Source organism: Rhinoderma darwinii, chromosome 5 (assembly GCF_050947455.1).
Source record: "Rhinoderma darwinii isolate aRhiDar2 chromosome 5, aRhiDar2.hap1, whole genome shotgun sequence".
Classification (NCBI taxonomy): Eukaryota; Metazoa; Chordata; class Amphibia; order Anura; family Rhinodermatidae; genus Rhinoderma; species Rhinoderma darwinii.
Window position 1 is genome coordinate 324075860 of NC_134691.1, and position 9097 is coordinate 324084956.

The window sequence follows — 9097 nt, forward strand, 5'->3', positions numbered from 1 at the left end:
AAATTACGGGGCTGTTTCCAGGAGAAAACAGCCCCGTCATTTCAGCCATAACGGCATGTGCAGGCGCTTGAACGCCGCGTCCATTACGGACGTAACTGAAACTGGTTTTCCATGGAAAACGGCTCCATTTACGTCTGAAGAAGTGACATGACACTTCTTTGGTGCGGCCGTATATTTATGTATTTTGACAGCTACGCGTAAATATACGCCTCGTGTGAACAGACAAACGTCAGCCCATTGCTTTCAATGGGCAGATGTTTGCCAACGCTATCGATTCGCATTTTCGGACGTAATTCAAGGCGTAAAACGCACACGCTCGAGTGAATCCGGCCTTACTGTCTAAGATCTGCTTCTGTGGCTTTCCAGCATCCTGCTCACAATTTGGAATAATCGATAAAACTTCTGCTAGATGTGATCCGGTCAAACCTCACTTTGTGCTGCCTGGGTAAAACATGGGGCACGTAGTTGCCCGAGCAACTGCCTGCAGACAGTGATGTCTACAATCAAAATGGCAGCGAGAAACTGGATTATTCAATTAAAATCAAGTTAGTTCACATCTGCGTCGCGGCTTCCATTTTTAAAGGAAGCCATGACGCAGTGCCGGATCGGTCGCAGGATGGATTCCAGCAGTGCCCGACGGACCTCATTGACTTATAATGGGGGTTTGTCAGGTTCTGCCAAGATGTCCGTTACTTGCATGCAGCGCTATTTTTTCCGGCAAATTTGATGGATACTGCGCCGGAGCGTTCAGCACAGATGTGACCACAGCTTTATAATTTTATGTGTCATTGAGTTTCTCAATAATGGTGTCAGCAATTGCCGCAAAACCACATGAAATTTCGGCTATAAAAAACACATTTTGCTACAATCCTCTGATCAGAACATGTTGTTTTTAATCACCTCCTTTGCACAATAGTAGAATTAATATTTATTTGACCCCAATGTTGCATCATTTTCCGGTAACTTCTGGTCCAACAGGATATTGCACATCTGGATGCCGCAGTAAATGGTTGACGCATCTATATGTCATCCATCTCTTTACTGGAAATAACATATACCCTTGTTTTGTTGTGTCCGGAGCGGCCTTCACTGAACTTCAGCCTCGAGTCGGGGTCACAGATCTTGTTCTAGTCCATTAAGCAGTTAGAACACTTTTGTCTACGTTTTCACTGTAATGGAGGAGCTGGTGACAGGCCGCTGAACTCCACTTAGGCTTATCTATTGGCAAATATCCTGGGCACAAATACGCCGGGTCAGCTCGGTTGGGCAAAGTTTAATGCACTCTCTGCAAATATCAGCGCTGTGATCGGGGGTGTAACATGTCAATCCTTCCCTGTATGATTAAACTGCAGGGAAAATGATCACATTGTGAAATGTTATCTATGTCATATATGATTCTGCTGTGTTTTCAGATTTTTAAATTTAAAGGGGTATTCCAGACAAATAAAAGTTTTGGCTCCTTTAATTTGTAAGTCGGCATTACTTACATATAGATGGACGCTCCGGCGGTCAGATGCGCCATTCTGCCCCGTTCCACCGTTATCATCGCAACCACGCCTCTTCATTAGTAGTCAGTGGTAACAACCACCTCCACACGCCCCCAGTGGTCCTCGCATCATATGGATGTGGTCAAATACATCTTCCTGCTTGTAAGTGGCAAGATGTAAAGGAGGAGAGGGAAGGGTTTAGGCGTCACGATGGAGAGAAGGAGCGCTAGGGTTTCGGGGCTGGCTTTGACTTTCATGACCCTCCCATTTCAGTGTCCTCACATAGAAAAACGGCGCTTGATGGTCACGTGACTGATAACTGTGGAATGGGGCGGAGCGGTGCCTCTGACTGTCGGCGCGTCCATCTATATGTAAGTAACGCTGACTTACATATTAAAGGAGCCACTGCTTGTATTTGCTTGAAAAACCCCTTTAAGGAATTGTCCACACACAACGGAATTGCAGAAAATTTCTGCAGTAATTCCCTTGAAAGTCAAAGGCTTTCCGCTGCGGCAAAAACTCACCATTTCCTGCGGTTCTTACGGCAGAAAACGGTGCAGAAATTGCTGTGTTTTCACAATGCTGGGAGATGGTGACATCTCCTCTGAAAAACGCAGCAATTCTGTTCACTTTCCGTAGCAGGAATTGACATGCTGCGGTCCGAAAAATACGCACCGCAGGTCAATTTCGGATCGGAAATTTTATTTGTTAAATCTCATCCACTATGCTGCTACTGTACTCTGGTGTGTTTTTTCCGGCCGGAAAAAACACAGAAATTAGGGAGCGTGTGGACGAGCCCTAAGGCTGAGTTCATATGTCGCAGATTTTCATCTCTGATTTTACCCTTTGCAATGTAAAAGGGTGAGATCTGTGGAAAATCTGTGACGTGTGAACTCAGCCTAAAGTGTAATTCCATTCAGGATTTATCCGAAAACACTCGGAAACAAACAGTAAACATGGAGCAGGAATTATTTCCACATATATCAGTATCAGATGCCTGAACATACTGCAACTTTTGAGAAGTGACATAAGGGACTTTTTTTTTTACATATACCTTGCCTATTTATATAAGGCACGTCACCGACCTAAGGCGTTTGAATCTTAAATAATGCATATGACCCCCTTCATCGAAACCCCAAAATGGATACAGACCAGAACCCCTAAACAAATTTTGAACCCCCATATGAGACCTCCAAACAAATAGAGACTTAGACCAGACCTGGCAGACAAATGCAGACCCAAGATCAGACCCCCTAAACAAATGGAGACCCCAAATCAGAATCCCTAACTAAAACTGAACCCAGACCATCTGAATAAATAAACACACCCTCTAACTAAATAACGACCCCCCGGGACCCACTAAACTAATATTACCCCAGACCCTCTGAATATATACAGATTACAATTCAGACAACCTGAATAAATACAGACCCACACACCCTACACTAATACAGACCCAGACCAGACACTGCAGATGCTCACCTCTCTCCTTGCCTGCAGCTTGCAATCTTCTTCACTCCCGAGCCCCGCTGCAGACAACGTCAGGCTAGCGTCAAGACATTATCAGCGGTGGCACCCTGGAGTGAAGCGTGCTGCGTGAAAGAGAAGACGTGATCTCCCCTTTTTCCAGGAGCCTCCCGGACATTCTGGGAGAGTTGGCAGGTATAATTAAAGATGTTATCCCATGAAGAAAATATTTCTATTTTTTTCTATATATCCTAGGAGGGCAAATATGGAAATAATAAAAGAAGTCCTCCACTCAAGACCCCCTCCATGATCTGGAGCCAATAAGTAAGGGTCCTCACACGGCCGGACGTGGGCCGTGTAAACAAGCGCCGATCAAGGAGACAGCTTGTTGATTGGCGCTTTCACAAGGAGCTATATATGGGGACGAGCGCTCGTTACTACGATTGCTCGTCCGTATACATTTCTATCATGTCGGCAGCGCGTCTCCCTGTTTACACAGAGATGTCCTGCCGACAACGATAATATTTTCGGCTGCATAAACGATACAATCAGCCGATGAACGAGCGTTTGCCCGATAATTGGTCCATGTAAATGGTGGTCAACTCTGGTGGGCCCAGCCTGTCCATGTAATGGCCATTCAGGGTAACAGAGGGGCCAGAGGCGGCATCCACCAACGACAACAGCTGATCACTGAGTTGACTTCTATTTGAAAAGTGGTTGTCTTCGTAAACCCCCTTTATAATGGGAGTAAAGGCCCTATTACACTGGCCAATTATCAGGCAAACAATAATTGCCCTGTGTAAACGGCAGCGATCAGCAGATGAATGAGCAAACGCTCATCAGCTGATCGTATGGTTTTAAATTTGTAAAATATTATCAATGTCGGCAGCACATCTCCCTGTGTAAACAGGGAAACGCGCTGCCGACATGATACAAATGTATGGGGACGAGCGCTGGACACTTTCGGCAACGCTCAGTCCGTTTTTGATGGCTGTTCTGTATCTGTTGTGTTTTTCCATTTTTGACGGCCAATTGTGACCCGTTTTGCATCCGTTTTTCACTGTCCGTTTTAAAAACAGATGAATTTCATGTGTAGATAATGCAACAGTGCCCTCTGTATATAGTGCCGCACTGCTCTCTGTAGATAACGCCAAAGTGCCCTCTGTAGATAATGCCGCACCAACCCTGTAGATAGTGCCACAGTGCCTCCTGAAGATAGTGCCACACAGCGCCTGTAGATAGTGCCACACAGCCCCCTGGAGATAGCAACACATAGCCCCCTGTAGATAGCGCCACACAGCCCCCTGGAGATAGCAACGCACAGCCCCCTGTAGATAGAACCACACATGCCCCCCTGTAGAGAGCTCCACTCATGCCACCCCATAGATAGCGCCACTCATGCCCCCTGTAGATAGTGCCACTCAGGCTCCCCTGTAGATAATGCCACTTATGCCCCATGTAGATAGTGCCACTCATGCCTCCCCCAGTAGATAGTGCCACTCATGCCTCCCCCTGTAGATAGTGCCACCCACCACCCCTCCTTATATTGACAGTTAGTGGAGTCCCCTGCCAGAGCATCAGCAACGCCCTGGCTGGGGATTCCCTCCCGGAGGAGCACCTGACATCACAGTCCATATATGGACAGGGACATCAGGAGCTCCCTCTAGTAGCGAAATCCCCATCCAGAGCATTGCTGAAACAGTGACGTCAGGGGCTTCTCCTGGAGCGGAATCCCCGGCCACAGCGTCGGCAACACTGTGGCCAGGAATGCCGCTCCTAGAGGGAGCTACAGTGGTGCTGTCTATAGGGAGGGTGAAGCGCTATATACAGGGGGGTGGCACTATCTACAGGGGAGGGCGTGGGTGGCACTATATACAGGGTGGGTGGCGGCACTATCTACAGGGGGCATGGGTGGCACTAAATTCCGCTCCTGCTCCCCAGCCAGAGCCTCGGCAATGCTCTGGCCAGGGATTCCCACGCTGTGTGCTACCGGAAGGTGGATGCGGCAGCACCCAGCATAGAACTTGGGAACAATAGAGTAAACAGGATATGGCGCTGGACCTCCCATAGAGCCGGACACAAAAACGCTGCAGGTAACGTTTAAGGATCCATCTCCTGCACAGTCTGGCGCCGTAGAAAGCTATAGGATCCGTTCTAGCATCAGTTTCCCTCCTCCTTTTCTGCAACATGCTGGAGGGAAACTGACAGGGACAATGGACATATGTGAACAGCCCCTTAATCAGGCATATGGATCACTGCATGACATCCTTCAAAGGGATCCGTTTAATTTATGTGCCGTGAGCTTTGAGGGTGAAAAAAGCTGAGCAATGTGAAAACAGACAAACAAGCTCATTATCCTTAAAAAAGAAAAACATATATGAGCGTGAATACTTCATAAACACCCTCTCTCTCAGCAAGACTGGTCCCAGTGCCCCCTCTGTCAGATACTGCTTCCACTATGCACACAGTCACAGTGCTCCCTCAGCTCAGCTACATACTGCTTCCACTATGCACACAGTCACAGTGCTCCCTCAGCTCAGCTACATACTGCTTCCACTATGCACACAGTCACAGTGCTCCCTCAGCTCAGCTACATACTGCTTCCACTATGCACACAGTCACAGTGCCCGCTCAGCTCAGCTACATACTGCTTCCACTATGCACACAGTCACAGTGCTCCCTCAGCTCAGCTACATACTGCTTCCACTGTGCACAGTCACAGTGCCCGCTCAGCTCAGCTGCATACTGCTTCCACTATGCACACAGTCACAGTGCTCCCTCAGCAGCTCAGCTACATACTGCTTCCACTATGCACAAAGTCACAGTGCTCCCTCAGCTCAGCTACATACTGCTTCCACTGTGCAGAGTCACAGTGCCCGCTCAGCTCAGCTACATACAGCTTCCACTGTGCACAGTCACAGTGCCCCCTCAGCTCAGCTACATACTGCTTCCACTATGCACAGTCACAGTGCCCGCTCAGCTCAGCTACATACTGCTTCCACTATGCACAGTCACAGTGCCCGCTCAGCTCAGCTACACACTGCTTCCACTATGCACAGTCACAGTGCCCCCTCAGCTCAGCTACATACTGCTTCCACTATGCACAGTCACAGTGCCCCCTCAGCTCAGCTACATACTGCTTCCACTATGCACAGTCACAGTGCCCCCTCAGCTCAGCTACATACTGCTTCCACTATGCACAGTCACAGTGCCCCCTCAGCTCAGCTACATACTGCTTCCACTATGCACAGTCACAGTGCCCCCTCAGCTCAGCTACATACTGCTTCCACTATGCACAGTCACAGTGCCCCCTCAGCTCAGCTACATACTGCTTCCACTATGCACAGTCACAGTGCCCCTCAGATCAGCTACATACTGCTTCCACTATGCACACAGTCACAGTGCTCCCTCAGCTCAGCTACATACTGCTTCCACTATGCACAGTCACAGTGCCACCTCAGCTCAGCTACATACTGCTTCCACTATGCACAGTCACAGTGCCCCTCAGATCAGCTACATACTGCTTCCACTATGCACACAGTCACAGTGCTCCCTCAGCTCAGCTACATACTGCTTCCACTATGCACAGTCACAGTGCCCGCTCAGCTCAGCTACATACTGCTTCCACTATGCACAGTCACAGTGCCCGCTCAGCTCAGCTACATACTGCTTCCACTATGCACAGTCACAGTGCACGCTCAGCTCAGCTACATACTGCTTCCACTATGCACAGTCACAGTGCCCGCTCAGCTCAGCTACATACTGCTCCCACTATGCACAGTCACAGTGCCCGCTCAGCTCAGCTACATACTGCTTCCACTATGCACAGTCACAGTGCCCCCTCAGCTGTTTGACCAATAAAGGAAGATATTGATTGAAATTTGGGACACGTGTGATGCTTTTTCTGAGGGTATCCACAGGATATGTCATAAATGTCAGATAGATGCGGGTCCCACCTCTGGGACCGCACCTATCTCTAGAACGGGGCCCCCTAAACCCTGTTCAGCTGCTCTGTGTTGCGGCTTAATGAGGTCAATTCCAAACGTTATATGGTCGTGAGTTAAGTAAACAGTGTAACTCGCTGAGCTACGCTGTTTCCGTAACTCCAATAGTAGTGAATGGCAGTTACAGAAGCAACCATTAAGTTCTATGGATATGTCATAAATGACTCTCGTGGGAAAACCCTTTTAAATCAAGTGTTATTTACGCGTATTTCGGTGCGTAAAATGAGCCAAAATCCGCATTAAATAGACACTATGGTCAGGGTTGATTCTAGATTTCTGCTGCCTGAGGCGAAAATTGAAATGGCGCCCCCCAGATTTTGATTGACATCCCCCTGGCTGTTCTACATCACTAGCAGCCTCCTCCAACTCTTGCGGATGCGCCGTTGCCTTGTACTGGCATGTGCGGTGCAGCCGGGCAGAATAGACCTCGCTGCACGGGGCATGCCCAAGTAGTACAAGGCAATGGCACATCCGAGAATGTTGGAGGAGACTGGTAGTGATGTAGAACAGCCAGCGGGATGTCAATCAAGCATGGAAAGGTGGGTTTGGAGGCAGGACTATGTGACTCTTCAGGATAGCGGCACCGCCCCATGACCCTTTAATGAGTAACTAGCATAAAGTGTGCGCCATTTTAAAAGTTGATTTTATAGATTTTGCTGCATCTGAAAAAAACATACATTTGGAAATATTGTCAGGTCATGTATTACCGCATGGTGGCGGTTCAAGGGGTTAAAACTACCAGACAGATTCCCATTAAATATACAATGAATTGAAAACAATTCGATCTGCCCTACAATTTTGTTATTATAAATATATCCTATATAATTACAGCTCCAGAACCAAGCTTTGAAATATATACAGTACCAGAACCAAGATCAGTACATACATATATACAGTACTAGAACCAAGCTCTGACATATATACAGTACTAGAACCAAGCTCTGACATATATACAGTACTAGAACCAAGCTCTGACATATATACAGTACTAGAACCAAGCTCGGTACATAAATACTACACTAGAACAAAGCTCATACATATATACAGCACGAGAGCCAAGCTTAAGGGTATGTTCACACGGCCAAATTTCAGACGTATACGAGGCGTATTATGCCTCGTTTTACGTCTGGAAATACGTCTCAAATACGTCGGCAAACATCTGCCCATTCATTTGAATGGGTTTGCCGACGTACTGTGCAGACGACCTGTTATTTACGCGTCGTCGTTTGACAGCTGTCAAACGACGACGCGTAAAAATACAGCCTCGTCAAAAGAAGTGCAGGACACTTCTTTGGACGTTTTTGGAGCTGTTTTCTCATAGACTCCAATGAAAACAGCTCCAAAAACGGACGTAAAAAACGCCGCGAAAACGGCGCGAAAAACGCCGCGAAAAATGCGAGTTGGTAAAAAAACGTCTGAAAAGCAGGGTCTGTTTTCCCTTGAAAACAGCTCTGGATTTTCAGACGTTTTTGTTGACTACGTGTGAACATACCCTAATACATATATATAGCACCAGAACCAAGCTCAGTACATATATACAGTACCGGAACAAAGCTCAGAACATATATACTGCACCAGAACCAAGCTCAGTACATAAATAAAGAACCAGAACAAATCTCAATACATAAATACAGCACCAGAACCAACCTCAGTACATATATACAACACCAGAACAAATACAGATCCATTTAGTGCAACCCCTGCCGTATAGGTTTGTACGGCGTAAAACGACAGCTCCCACCATAGCCCGAACAATGGTAAGGATATGCTGGGAGATGCTGTTTCACAAAAAAACATACCACCCATCATCTCGCTGCAGATCATACAGTGACTACAGTGCTGATTAGAGGCAGAATAAACATTACATTAAATGACTCACCGGTGACGTCTCAGATTCTAGTTATTTTCTTCTCCCTATGACCCATTTCTGCAGTTTTCCGCTCAGATGTCTTCAGCTTCTCACTTTTAAAACATTTCTGCACCTATAAATAAAGATAAAACCCTTAACACCTCTAAATATAATACAGCGCCATACACTGCACCTCTAACTATAATAGCTCCATACACTGTGACCCTGATTATAATAGCACCATACACTGCCACACACACACACACACACACCATGCCCCCTGTAGATAG

The 9097-nt window shown here is 47.2% G+C and overlaps 1 long non-coding RNA gene across 1 annotated transcript; it reads right to left on the minus strand.

Annotated features, from left to right (window-relative positions):
- Nucleotides 1–871: 871 nt before the first annotated feature.
- Nucleotides 872–3070, minus strand: LOC142653032 (uncharacterized). Its single transcript, XR_012848019.1, has 2 exons — nt 2970–3070; nt 872–1346 (listed from the first exon to the last, which is right to left on the minus strand). It is a non-coding gene; the product is annotated as an uncharacterized LOC142653032 (long non-coding RNA).
- Nucleotides 3071–9097: the final 6027 nt, after the last annotated feature.